The 15,074-nt window shown below is 48.4% G+C and overlaps 1 protein-coding gene across 3 annotated transcripts in view; it reads right to left on the minus strand.

Moving 5' to 3' along the window:
• MRAS (muscle RAS oncogene homolog) overlaps nucleotides 1-15,074 on the minus strand; it is a 41,485-nt gene that overhangs the window by 18,804 nt on the left and 7,607 nt on the right. The gene's annotated exons all lie outside the window — the stretch shown is intronic.

Genomic DNA, 15,074 nt, shown 5'->3' on the forward strand with positions numbered 1-15,074 from the left:
AACTTTTATCATCTGAAACACCTTTCCTTTAGGGGCTGGGCCCATGTGGCCACGCCAAAAATCACCCTGGGTCAAGGCAGCTGTCAAGTTCCAGATAATTTCCAGTTGCCAGTGGCCAAATCCCACTGAGAAGCCAGAGCCTTGCAACTCTTCACTGCTTAACCCAGGGTACAGCAAACATTAAACGGCGCGTTACGTCCGGGGGCCACATCTGCTGGCAGAACCAGCGGTGATGGGTGAAACCGGAGTTAAAGGTCCAGTCCTGGCTCTGCCGACAAGAATGCACTTAACTGCTTTCTTCTCCCTCGTTTTCAAGCTTGAGAAATAAAAACAAGAAGGCAGCAGGCCAGGAAGGACAGGTGGGTTTTGTTTTGCTTTAAAAAAAAAAAACAAACCCCAACCCTGCCGTGGCAGGAAGGTTGGTTTCTGTGGCTATGACACAGCCCGGAGAGCCAGCAGAGCAGCTTCCCCGGCAGCGCGGTCACACCGCTCCCCTCGCCTCGGCTGAGCCGCGGAGGAACTGACTCTTCAAAGAAAGAAGAAAAAAATTCACCGGCTGGAACCGGGCAACGTCACACGTGTGTGGAGAAAGGAGAAGAGGCAGCCATTGCTGAACGGCCCATTTCAACACTCAACAGCAGCGACCGCTTATTTAAGAAGCAGCCAGGCGAGTGGTTTTGTACGTATGCTGCAGAAGGCAGTGCCCTCCACCCGCCTGCTGCACACGGGCAACAGTGACGCTCACTCAAATCACATGGGCAATGGGTGGCCATCTCCCAAATTTGAATGGCCATTGCATTTTCGGGGAGGTTTTTCAGACAGCAAAAAAGTAAAATAAAACAAAAAAATCCACCCTAATGATAAGGCTCAAGAGAGGGCCGTTGATTTCCTTGGTATCGGCTTACTTGACGCAAGCCGTACAGCGCGGGAGCAGCTGCGGTGACACTTTCTGCAGGCACCTGCTCCTATCCATTTTGGTTTTCCCATTCATTTTGGTTTTGCTTGTGCCCTTCTGGCTGCAGGCGCTGGCTGGGGTCAGAGCTGAGGGGGAACAAGGACTGCTCTGGACTACCTGCTCTGGGGAAGCTTCCATAAACTGTCGGCTTCCCAATCTGTATCCCCACTTCCCCACACAAGCTTTTGGAGGCTTTCCCAATAACCATAGGGATTTTTCTTCATTAAGAAGAGGACTTTAACTTTTTCCTTCTCAGAGACCACCGAGCAAGGCCGATGCGCCCGGTGCCGCAGGCTGACCCAGGTGGTGCTTAGCAGCCGAGACTGCGGGGCTGCTGCGTGCACGGTGCGAGTGAGCCACCAACTCATATCACTTTATTTCAGCCTATAGTATAGAATATTTTTTTCCCCGAAATTCTTTCATTTTGATATTTTCCAAACAAAACACTTTGACTCTTCGTTTCCAAAGAGGCCCAAAAGCCAACTTAGACAGTTTTTCAAACAGACAAGAGCATAAAACCCCTACTGGTTTGATTTCATATTGAAGAAGATATCCGACTTCCAAGTTTATTTTCTAGTTTCTCTAGTCCCTTTCTCCTAAATCACTATTTCAGTTTAATCCCAATTATCGAACCATAAAGGCACTTGTTCAGGGGTCCCACGTTCCTTACCGTATACCGGAGACCCCAGCCAGACAAAGGGCTTCTCACAGTCATTTCACAGCTCTACTAACCAGCTTCCCCCCACTACATGCCCACCTTCCCACGCATGTGGGCAAGTGCATGAAAGGAGACAAAATAAACCCAGTTGCAAACATTCACATTTGATTTTAAGTTTTACTTATGGGAAAAAGATCCTCCGGCCAGAGCAGCTGTATCTGAATTGCAGCTGTAATCTAAAATCCCCCAAAAACATAATCTAAAACCCCCAAAACATTCATTGTCAGCAGGTGACCCGAGGCATGCCGTGAGAGCACCATTCAAACCACAGTGATGCCCAAAGACAATGTAACAAGACAATGAAACGTGAGTGATTCACCCTATGCTTTTTCTGTCCACAAGGTAGGCATGAGAACAAGGTTTCCTTGCTATTTCTTGATCACCACACCAGAATGCAAGTAGTGCCAGCAGGACACAACTCTGGGAGTTACATTCCCACCTACAATCACAGCTCAATGCCAAAAGAGAAAAATCCACCATTTTTTAAATGAGGGGATCTCCTCTCCTCCATCCTCCCCAGCACCACGTTATGTATGATGACAAGGTACAGCTTGCACTTGAGGACTTCTGCAAACACAGGAATAACTTCCCATATGCATAATCTGTATGTTGTGCAGGTTAAATGCCTTGACCCCTAATTAAGGTCATGTGCTGTACATTTCTCCTTGAACCAAAAGTATAGGAACTAAAAAAGAAAACCCCGTAAGAGGGAGAGAGAGGGTGATCACAGAGGTGAGATCGCTGAGGCTAATGAGAACTGCAAAGGTCTCTTGTCCAAGAGACATTTGAGACAAGCCAAAATTTTCAGAGCAAGAAGAAACATGATCAAGTCTGCTTGTTTCTAAACTATCTTTGGGGAAATTCTTGAGAACAGCAAGAATTTCCACTGCAAGCAACAGCTGCTGGACAGGGAGAAGGAGACCAAGCACCAGCTGAGATCTCAACCAGCCTTATTGCAGTTCCTCACCATAATCCCAAGGAAAAGTTTCTTACCCCCATTTTAGGGAGAGTAGGCGACTTTCTCACGTTTACAAGATCACATCATCAGCAAGCAGCATGCTTGGCTGGACAGAAACCTACGAATTTCAACCAAATTTCTCATTTTTCCTTGGAAGACCAGGTTTTCTTTCCACGTAATCCCGTAAGGCCAGACGATCCTCACAGGCTCTTTAGGATAGAGACCCTGGCTAAAGCCTTGCCCCCCCCAACACATTTGACGACAATTTTTCGCTTTGCCCGTCGCCAAGATTTCACCCCATCCTTCTTTACACGGCTCCGGCCGGGCAGTATGAAAGGCCGATTGTTACTGACATGGCGGGGGACAGGCCGCGGATGTGAAAACCATACTCCGTTTGTGCACGATTTTTGACCTCATCACAAAACCACAAGCTTCTGCTCGGCAGACAAGTGTTACATTTTCATTGACGTTCAGTACCAGCCCCTTTAACTCGCTCCTCAGAAGCCTCGAGCTTATCTTGCATGAAATGCTCCCCAAAGTAGTAGGATAATATTTAGCCCATTGTACAAACTGTGACTCTGCCCAACACGCTTATGGGTTGAATCGGGGCATTTACTTCCCGTTGTTTCCAGAAGTTTGGTCATACTGTACGTCTAAGCTACCAGACTGAGTATTATGTAGCCTGGGGAGAAACAGCAAGAACTGAACTGAAAAAAATAATTAAAAAAAAAAAGAAGTCAAGCACTGTAGGCTGATTTGTTGAGCACAAAAAACCATGGTTTAGGTGACGTTAGCATGAACAGACGAAAACTTCTGTTGAGTGTCAAAAGGCAGTAAGTATAGATGTTTCTGCAGGGCTGTTTCCACTGCTCATGGAAACACTCCTGCTTCCACTGGTCCCATGCTCCCAACACGCAGGTACGTAACGCAAACCCTCTGAAACCCAAGTACATCAATCCCTCTACACCTCCACCTGCCCTGATAACCAAAGCATGAAGACAGCTCATGCCTCGACGAGATTATCATCTAAACCAGCCAATAAATCAAACCTTAAAAACAACATATGTCACCTCCTGGAAAACATTAAACACTCCCAAAGGTGCGCAGAGCTTCCGCGCCGGCTGGTTACGTTGCTACGGGCAAGTGCACAAGACTCGGGCTGATTTTCACATGTTTTTGGCAGGAGTACTGACACAGTCCTCCTCAGATGGGAGCAAGAATAAGCGTGTTTGCTGTAGACCCGACTGAGAAAAACAAAGCACAGACGTTTTTATCTATTGTCTGAATACAAAGCAGCATGTGGTAATACACTAACAAGCTCTGATGATAATCATCTCACAATTTATACAGTTGTTTATTTTGAAGGAGCCAAGAGAAGGATCCATACCCAACGCTGACGAAAGCTGTCAGGGCTCTGGTTAAGTTACTGGAAGGAGGCTGATTTATACCACTGTCTTCATACGCACCGGCAAGATCTGTGTCCTGACAGCACAAGCCAGTAATGCTGACAGTCAGACATGTGGCTACTTCTGGGGTAGATGGCAAGGAAAAAAAGAGAAACGCTGATCCAAGAGCATCACTGAGGCTGAACCTCCTCTGCAGAAAGATTTCTTATGGAGGCAGAATAAACTGCGTAAAACCCCATTTACTTCTCTGGACGTGGGGACGGAGTGGAAGGGCTGAGCCATCCCTTTGGAGCAGCCAAGTAATATAAAAACACCAAAGACAGAGAAATTCAGCTTAGTTTGTGCAGCTGGACCCCCAGGCCCCAACAGGTCACCACAACATAAAGGTAGTGTATCTAATCTCCACCCTCGTTGCAAAACTTGCCCTGAACGCAAGTGGGACAGATCTCAGCTTATGTAAATCATTATAATTTCTGTTCATCTGAGCAGAGGTGTGGCCACATACCACAATAATAAAATTGACCCCAGATATTTGATATTCTACGTGCGAGCATCCCTACCACCGGTTCCAGCTCTGCTCTCCTGGAGGCAGAGCTCCCAGGGCAAAGCCATTACAGCAGCTAAAAGAGCTCAGAACCAAGCCCTGGCTTTGCAGGGGAGGTTAGTGCAATTAAAGACACCGGCTCCCTGACAGAGAAGCCCGGCATGACAGTGATTTATGGTCTCCATGGCAACACGTGACACAAATTGCTTAATTCTGTTATGAAACCTCAAGAAAAAGCTGCAGCAGGGTCTGCGTGGGAACCACCAGCTCCCTTTTCCTCTGCTGCAGCTCTCCAAAACTGACAACTTTAGGGAGCCTGTGGCCGCTATAGCAATGGGCTGAGATTTAGCATATACTTAGGTATATATATGTATGCTGACCAATTCCATCAGCCCATGGCCAAGGGAATTTTCTATCATCGGCTTGCTTTGGTCCATGGACTGCTCTTCACATACGCCCTGCCAGAGTTCTGCGTACCTGAAGACACCAACCTCACCTGAGGCCGAGGAAGACTATCAGCCACAAAGGCTGCCAACTACTCCTACGGTTGCAATTAATAACTCTTCTCTAGCCACAGCTCACTCGATTACGCCCTTTTACCCGGCCACTTTGCAAGCATTAGCAGCTCCATGCAGTGCCTCCAGGGCTGAAACTCTGCAAGATCTGAACACTTCCCTCTCTGTTCCTCTTGCAGACTGCTGGCTGCAGCCACACAACCACCACGACACACCCAGAGACGCTCGCCAGGTACCAAAATAGTTCAGCTTTATGTGTTGCAGGCAATCCCTTGGACTGGGAGCTACTGAGAACCCTTGAAACATGGGACGTGCCCTTTTAGGAGGCAGCTGCCTCCCTTGAGTCATGCTGATCAGGACCAAATGAACTTCAGGAATTTCTCCCTCAAGTTGGCATGACCGTGTTCCAAACCTTCGAAAGCCAAAGGACCCGTAGGTGTATGAACAACCACCGCCAACTATTATTAAATAAAGATGATTAACGCTTAGCCAGGTTTCCTCCAGTCTGCCAGATTTCCTGCCCGGTCAATACCTCAAAAAGGACACACCAAGCCAAAGCTGGGCCGCGTGCAAGTCTTCAGTGGGAAGTCAGCATGGAAGAGATCCATCATGTGGGAAGCCAGAGCCTGATGCCCTTTGTAGTTCTGGCATTAAGTTGTTCAAAACCCAAGTGAAATTTCAACTCTCTGAGGTTTTCTAATAAGGACGATCCTGCCAGGTGAGAGCGCTCTCAACTCCTATCAGCTTCCAGGAGATCTGATGGAGCCCAGCACCTGGCAAGACCTGCACAGGAAATTACAGGCATTTCCTTCTGGAGCAGTGATCAAAGCACTATCAGATTGCTACTAAAGAGGAGAAAAAAAAGTCATAAACCAACTGTTGTTTAAAAATAAAATCCTCAACCCAGCAATAACGAGATGCAACCGGTTGGGTTTTGAATTTGGGGGATGTAGCTGTGGGTCCTGGAAGCGGCCTCGTGAATTCTCCTCCAGCGCAAAAAGATGCTGTACCCCGAGGGCTGCACTCCCTGAACTCCTCACCAGCTTCCCGTGCCAGCCAGACCTCTTCTCCTTTTCAACCCAAGATCGCATCGCCTCCCCCACCGCACAGATGCTGCTCAGATTTACTGTAAGAGAAAAAAAACTCACCGGGGGAGTAATGAAGCACTTGAGATTCACACAAAAGGGAGCTAAAGGCAGTAGCTGCCTCATGAATACTTGGTAGTTATTTCAGGAAACATGGAATTATAGCCTGAACAAACAATAATAATAAAAACCCACGTCACTGGAAATTGCTTAGGTGGTAGGCGGCCCCCCGTCTCCCCCTGCTGCGAGTCCTTAAGCGATAAGAAGGAGCCCTTGCTATAGGACTGAGCAGCAGCTTTCCCGTGGCCAGGCCGGGCTCAGGGGCTCACTCGTATTTACCTGGAAGCACGTGCTTGTCGGTGTCCTGATCTGTATGTAAATGCAGCACAGCATGCGTCAATCATATTGACGCAATGTCATCTGAAACGAACTCCGCTTCCCTCCCCCAACTCCTCCGCCACCTCCCACAACCACTCCATTAATCTTCAGCCTGTTTCTCTTGGTGATTTTGTGCCCTTTTCAAAATAAGTAAAAGATCCCTGTCACTCTGACAAGCCAACACTCGGATGCAAAAGTCAGTTGTTTTTTTTTTAAAAAAAAAAATTAAAAACAACACTTAAAGTCAGACTTGGGTCATCTGTAGAGTTACAGCACTGCCGCTACCAGTTTTGTAGGAGAATCCAGATACAGATAAAGCAGCTATGCGAGATCCACTCCTGTATCTCTCAGAACTTGATTAAAACTGTACGGTTTCCAGTTTAGGGGTGTCCGCTGGAGGTTGATCCAAGCCTTTTGGTAAGGCGTGAAATGAGAGCATCCTTGCACATCAGACTGGGGCCTGAGGAAGCAGATGGCTCAGCTACTTTTACTTCCATCACTTCTGTGTGTTTAAATCCACCATCCCTTTCCTTACTCATTTATTTCCAAAGCTCTTGGGAGACATCGGGACATGACAGATTCTTGTATTACTCTTGAAAATTCTTCACTAGTGAGGCCAGGAATGCCTCTCCTATGTTATCATGGAACTGATGAAGCTGACCTAAACACACTATAGCAAAAAATCAGATAGCCAAGATGTTCCCCTGCCCTGTCCAGCCAGAGATAACACAACAAGAACAAATTTACAGTGGAGGAAGCGGCTTCGAATTCCAATAGCTGCCCTTCCTGCTCGCACAATCCCTGGAAATGGGCAGCTTCCCTCCCACACATCCCAGTCTGCTGACACGCCAATATAAAGACCCCAAATCCACTGCCCTGGGTGGTTTTGCTGCTCCGTTATACTGCTCAGCAAGGTTTGCAAAGCAATAGCCCAGCACTGCGGCAGCGCTCGGTTTGCAGCCAGCTGTTCTGCTGCCTGCACGTAGCCCCGCTGCTGGCGATGCAGCCAGATGTGCGTGGCACAGCCAGATGTGCATGGACAGCCCTCCCGGCCTCGGCCGGCATTGCCATGGGCAGGCAGAGTGGTCCACATGCCAAATTTGTGCACTGCGGAGCTGTTGGAGGGGATCCCAAGCAGCGCTGAAAACTGCCTATCATGGACTCAGGGCTTCACCCTGCCTTCTCCACCACGGTCCCGCATCCCCCTGCCAAAACAAGGGGTGCTTGATAGTATCCTGACCACGCTGTGCACCTACCCCCCGCCCAGCTCTGTGATGGCTCATTGCACTGTAGTTTTATGGACGTCGTGATGTGCACAGGGCAGGCACGGCTGAGCCAACGCACAGACTTCACGGCACCTACAGATGCTTTGGAGATGGTTCATGGTTAGAAAGGGTACAGGGCCATCTCATTCCAGTCACCCTCCTGCAAATCAGTCAATGCATTTGGCTCCAAGTTTGTCTTCCAGTCAGGCTCAATTTGGTATTTAATGCTTTTTACATCTCCAGGGTTGCTACCGGATGTCTTTCGGGATGTAAATGGCTTTTTAAAGACTCCCTTCCCTCCTGGCAAACACACTTTGCGTCTCTTCAGACAGCTGTGAAGAGCTAAAGGCTGTGAAGGTCTCTGGTAATAGCATTGCCATGCAGGGATGGGTGAATCCTGTCAAGTCCATGGCTGATGCTCCCAGAGCCTTTTCAGGGAGATGGAGGGAGGTGAGAAGAGTGGGGATCTCCAGGCTATTTCCAAAACCTGTGCTCTACTGCAAGTCTTCTCCAAAACTTGACTCATGATTGTGTCCTTTCTAGGCAAAAAGACTATTGTTGTCCATATCCTATGGAAAAACAGACAGATCATCCTTCCCTCTCTACATCCCACTGCTCCCTGGAATTACCTGTGAGCTATGGAGCAGCACAGACGTTTCTGCAACACTTCTATACCCCAGGGCACAGGGCAGGCTCGTAGGGCTCTCTTTCAATTTTCCCAGGCTGCTGGGTCGAGGACAGTCCTCCTGGTTCCCCACAGCTCATATAATACTCATTTACAGGTACAAAAGAGCACAGAGCATGCTAGTTTGTGATGCTGGAGCTTTCGTAGAACTTCACCAGCGTGGAATTCAGAAGATGAAGGAACAGCCATCTCCCAGGTTTACACAAATACCATCTCCCAGGTTTACCCCAATAGGCACTTTGCAGATTTTAGGTAGAATTTCATGACTCTAAATCCCAGAACCATGTAGAAGGCTATTTTCCAGCCATTTCCCGGGTCCATGTCATTACTCTGTCACTTGGAAGACTCCAAGATCTCATCACTGGCCCAGGACCCGTAACAGTCATTTTTTCCAGGCTCGTTACAGTGTCTGCCAAGAGCATGTGCCTCTTATTTACGTACAACATGCTGGGGAGGCGACTCCATACTTGGCAAATCCAACAAGCTTGTCTGAAAGAGGAGTGTGGGCAGAGCTCGGGGCCGGGTACCGGGGTGAGGAGTGGGATGGGGGGGATGCGTGGCCCCCTCCCTGCTCCACTCATGGCGACCCGCAGCTGTGCGAGGCCACAGCGTCCCTGTGAACCCATCCGAGGACAGGGAGCACGTACACCGCCACCATCCCGGCCACGTGCCGGGCAAACCCGGACACCTCTTCTCAGCCCTTCTCTTTGGCAAGCTGCGTGGCTGCCAGCTCCCTCCTTGCTGTCCTCCTCCTGCTCCCTGCCAGTCTGGGCAAGCCCTCCTGGTGGCAAACGCACACCTTGACGCCCAGACCAGCGGGCAACTGGCCAAACCACCCTTGAGGAACAGAGTTTACCCATGCATGACTCAAGTTCTCCCTCCCGTCAAGCGCATTCACCCTGCCAGCACCGGAGAGAAGTATCCCGCAAGGATAACCCTTCGGAAAAGATGTACCGGGGTCCCAACTGGTGCTGCTCAGTACCTGCGCTTTGCTGTTGGATGCTCAAGTTTCTTCTCAGGTGTCACGAGTGAACGAGTCCATATATCAGAGAGCAGCAGCCGAAAATCAACACATCTGTGAAAACACAACTTCTGACCCCTGTGGCCAACCCTCACCCCCCAGTTTCAGCACAGACCTGCATCAGGATACCCTAAGCCTGTTCCTTCCATGCTCAGTCTAAACCCTCTGCCTCAAATTTTAAGTCATTCAACTTGCAGCCGCGTGGGAGGGTATATATGTACATTCATTAACACTTCCATTATGCCCTGTGGTTTGGCAGGTGGTGCTGCATTATGGATTTAAACAGTGCCAGCAAGCAAGTCTACAGCACTTCACTGGATTAGCACGCTATGGGAAATCATACCTCAAAAGTGTTTTGCACTCTCGTGAAGCACCTCCGATAAACGAGGGAACAGCAGGGCTCCAACCACCACTACCTCTGTGCAATCACATCAGAAATTCACTCACAACTTCAGGAAAAGATAAACCCCCTCAAAAATCAGTTGCCATTTGGGAAAAAAAAAAAGAAAAGAAAAAGCAACAGCAGAGTCTCTCCCCAGTTAAAGGAAAAGGGAGAGGCACACCCTCTGCTGCCATCGCCACAAAGCATCTTTCGCACACACCAAACAAAAACGTCTTCTGCTTTTGCCCTATAAACTGGTTCTAGCATTCACATGGGAGAAACACACCACACATGGTTATACTCATTTCAGAAGTCAGCCTTGAAGGTACTCGGCCTCCCAATGCCCCATGTCAAAGATGATGCCTTCTGTCTAACCATGGGGCTGGCACTAACAGATTTCTAGAAACTGTGCAGATTCCCCGAGGGGATGCTGTCCCCAAGGGATGAGGAGATGTGCTGGGTTACACCCGACCCACCGAGGAGCTCCCTCCCTGCAGCAATGTGGACAGCAAACACACCACTCAGTATCGGTGAAAGGGCGGATAAGGACCTTTGATGGGACAAGAGGATAAAACATTGGTTAAACACAAATATCACCACATTTCTCATCATTTACTGAGGCCGGACACACTCACTCTGCCTTAAATGTGAGTGGTACCTGCTTAAATGCAGTTGTACCTGCTGTGGTACAGAGCGCCAGCTCCCACAGGACTTCTGCTTTACCTGGGCAATGGGAAGGGCCGTTTCACAGGTAAGACCGCACGTGAACTGAACAAAGCAAAGTACTGGACATGTCTGAGTCTAGACTCTCGGGGTCAAATCAAGAGCTGCTTTTAAAGAAGAATCCCTGGTCCTTGATTAGCTCTTCCAGAACATCGTTTTGGTTCAATTACTCTGGTCTCCTCTGTGAACAGGTTTCCTTGCTCAGATTCTCCTGAGTTTCAATACCCTACAGACCTTGGCAGAGAAGTTTCATAGAAATGTTTAGGCTCCACCATCAGAGCCCAGGAAGATCCGTTTTTTTCTTCCATCCACCATGGAGCTGTGAAGTACAGCTATCCTGCTGCAAAGTCACAACGGAGGCAAGGCATCAAGCTCTTTTCTCAAAAACAGTGGGATGCAGCGCTGCGTTGCTCTGATCTTGTGGTAGATCTCATATGCCATTCCTAGGTCTGTATAGTGCCATTATTTTTAAACACCAAGCAAAGAGATGCTAGTCTTAGTCTTGGCAACTCAGGTACATCTCTCATTTGCATCACATTTTATATCAGACTCATAGAAAGAGCAAGAAATTTGGATTTGGCCCTTCTTTGAACTGCTGGGTTCTCCCTAAGGGACATTCACTCCATGTAGGGGTCTTTTTCATGGGCTTCAGTACATTCAAGGACACCGCAAAAATAAAATTTTAACTGAAAGGCAACTGTAGATATTCTTATGTTTTATCTTGACCTTGAGAGCTGTAACACAACATGGGATGGTTTACCCTGATGGTGTCTTGACATGTTTCTGCATATAAAAATATCTCTACTAAAAGCACAGATAGAGACGGTATGGATTGCAGCCACTTGAAAAAAAAATAAATAAAGCCCCAAAGCATTAAGGGCTGGTAAGGGACAAGATTACTTTCATCCTGCCACAGCATGTTTCAATTTAACCACTGCATCTCTCAGCACTTTTGGTTCATATTCTTTTACCACACAGAGACACAAGTTTGGTATACGCCCAGCCTTAGGAAGGGGAAATGATATTTTGGGTCATCAGCTCCACCCACCGTGTCCACCCACCCCTCCACTCGCCAAGGCTTTTGAAGTGCACCGGTCTCAAACACGAGCAAGAGCACATTAGCCTGGGGTCAGGAGGGCTTGGGGAGCCGGAGCGCTCCTGAGGTTGGGAGGCATTTTGGGAGCTTGTTTGGGGCCAAGTGGCTTCACAGCAAGTCCCTCACCTCCCGCTGCCCACGAGGACACCCTGCCCAGGGCCATCTGCCCCTCTGCCCCCACCACGGACGCTAGCAGACACTTCCTCACCTCCTTCCTCAGCAACTCGTTCACTGCCTTGAAGGTGGAGACCTCCACCCGCCGCCCAAGTTCAGCAACCCGTCACCTCTTTGGCTTAGACAACTCCTCTTTGTCCCTTCCCACCTCCCAGCTAGACCTGTCCACCTCTTTGCGAGCCCTCCCAAGTCCATGCAAACTGCAACTACTGTTATTTTTCTCTATCTTTTTTCCCCCCAAACGGATGAGGCAATCTGACCTCCAAACCAGAGGACTGCTCCCAGTGCTTTGTGCAGCAAAAGGATTTATTCTCACACTGCACAAAACCAAACAGATGCTTCATCGCAGCATACGCCTGAAAACACGATTTTGCTCCTTTGCTTCAACAACCTAACATTTATTCCCATATTCTTGTGAGGCTGGTATGTAAACAACAGGGAGTGACTTGCTGTGCTCAGGAGACCTTAGAAAAAGAGTTGTATTTCTCTGCCCTCCTGGATCCAGTAAGTCGTCCTCCTGAGGTTCAAAGAGTTTCCGAAGCTCCTAATTTAAAAATCCAAGGAATAAAAATAGGTTGCTGGAGAGCTTTACCAACACAAAAGTAGATTGAAACTGTTCCGTTATTTAATAATTCAAATCCCAGATGCTTAATTAAACAGACTTGCTACATTGCAAAAAGAATAAGAAATTACATAACCCCTTAGAAAACTTTGCTGATTAACATGAAAGACTTCTCATGCTCCGCAGGCATTCAGTCTAAGTCAAACTTTTGAAGATCGACTTAACACTCCACAGGTAAATCTCACGTAACAAAACACTCACAGCTCACAGGACAGGGGTGTTGCAGCATCTTATCAGCATCTCTGTGCCGCACGGAGCCATTTTGCAGAACGCGCAGAGGAAACGATGCTCAGCAGAGCATTTTAACAGAGCTTTTCAGACCAAATCTCAGAAAAGCAAATGGTCTGCTCAGCTCCTCATGCTTGCTATTTTGCCTGTTTGCAGATTACATTTAAAAGCATCCACAGCATGTGGAAGAAACAGAGAAGTCTCTCTCCGAGTGCTCTGCCCTTGAGTTACAAAATATTTTCTCAGGGAAGAGCTGCAAGTACTCGTTCAAGTCCACCTCATCACTACGGCTCAGCGTAACCTTCGGACTTTTAATCCAGAGTTACAATCCTTCACCTGCTACCACCAAGGTCTCTTCAGATGGCAGCAAAGGGCGTGCACAGGGTGGGCTCAGGCGATACCTGCCTTGTCCTCCGAGGATGGTTATGTCAGATGTAGACTTGTGGCTAGGCAGGTACCTAACGGCGAGATCATGCGCTACTCAGAGCCACGATGGCAATACTTCATGTTGCACTCCCATTCTACAAAAATAATTCGCAACAGCTTGAGGTTTTGCCAGAGCACTAGGGCATGTCTCCTCCTCCTCCAAGGTTAGCTGGGGACTCTTGTCCCCACCAAATGCCAGCAGCGATCAAACCAACCTCCAGCCTGCAGCAGCTCGGCAGTGAGCACTCCTGAGCTGAAGGGATTCCTTCGGGAGTGATCTCCCCCTTCCTGGTTCATCACCCCACAACACAAGCTCTGTGGACGCCCTTGATGACTATTTCTGGGATTGAGCGCTGGGTACCGAACAACTTCTTCCCCATGAGTCCTACTTTACAGATGGATGTTCCCCACCCGGTAAGTCTTGTGCTTACACTGCTGGCACTAATACTTCCATACCAAGTATTACACAAGACATCAGCTACATATTTTCTGAAGATCACAATCTCTACTACATTGCCAGCTGCCTATGCAGACCACTCAAGAGCTATTTGGGTATGTTAAGTACAGATGACAAACCTGATAATGGTGCCTGGATGTGCCTGAAAGATTAAATTCCATCTGCGTCCTGTTACTTTTTGACATTTCGTAATTTTTTGGAGTCTTTCTGTGTCACAACCACCAACTGGTAAAGGAGCTTGTATCACAGGCTTGCAAACTTAGAGAAGAAAATCCTCTAAATGCTTTTTTGGAGCAAGCGGGTACCTGGAGATGTACTACAGAGGATGTTTTAGTAGCCTTTTAAGTAGGAAGGCCAAGAAAAAAATGGATGGGATTCCCACCGCACCAATGTCCATTAACATCCTTTTAAATTGGGTTGGGTGGGTCTTTGTTCCAGCTATTGTCTATCAGACTCACCATTTGTGCTTCCAGCAATGCAAATAACAGATCCCTATTCAAAAGCTTTTCAACCCCATCATTGCACGATGAGCAAGTATTTGTTTCCACAAACCAGAACCAGCCTTACACTGTCACAGCCTTTTCTGTTTTCCAATGCACCCCTGAAAAATATATCAAAGGAAGCTTAAATATGCCCATTTTTATACTGATATGACCGATTCCTAAAGAAGCAAAACAAAAAGCCCAATGAACCTGAAGACTTCATTTAATGATTATTTTCTGCTCACTCCTCCTCTCAAATAAGCGGGCAAAACAGAGGAGCTGCAGAGCACCTTGTTGTTACCAAATCTGCATGTCCCGGGCACACCGTGCCCTCTGGGTTTGCTCACAGCGAGTCCGTCTCCATCCGCTGTTCTTGGCCCACCCAGCAGAGAAGCCCCAGTCCCTCCTCCACTTGCGACCAGAGCTGAGCCCCGCTGGCAAGCAGACACTTGGAAAGCTGAGTTCACTGGCACTCTCAAATAGAACAGTATTTCATTAAGGAACTTTTAAATAAAAAACTAACCAACCAACCAGAAAACAACACTTGCACGTCATAATTAAGTGCAAGCCAACCGAATTAGCATCAAGACATGCCATAAGCGAAAGTACCTGAACCCTGGCATCCCCAAAGAGCTCTGAAAGGAGCGTGCCGGCAGCTTGCACCGCAGCAGACCCCGACCTCACTTCTCTTTGGGACTACAGCTCTTGTAGAGGAGCGGGCAGAAGCCGAGACGTGCCCAGGCTCTGCCTGCTCCCACCCTGGGTGCAGGTACCTGCTCACGTGGTGCTGCAGGCATGGCCTGAGAGGCACAGGGACGTCCCTCCCCGGGCCGCGACCCAGGTGTGACTTTCCAGCGGAGGAGCAGTAACCTCTGTGGAGGACAACATCTCCGCTGCAGCCCGCGGCTCAGCGAGCTCCCGCCCGAGCCCAGGGAAGTCGACAGCACCGAGTGC

This window comes from Calonectris borealis, chromosome 6 (genome assembly GCF_964195595.1).
Source record: "Calonectris borealis chromosome 6, bCalBor7.hap1.2, whole genome shotgun sequence".
Lineage (NCBI taxonomy): Eukaryota > Metazoa > Chordata > Aves > Procellariiformes > Procellariidae > Calonectris > Calonectris borealis.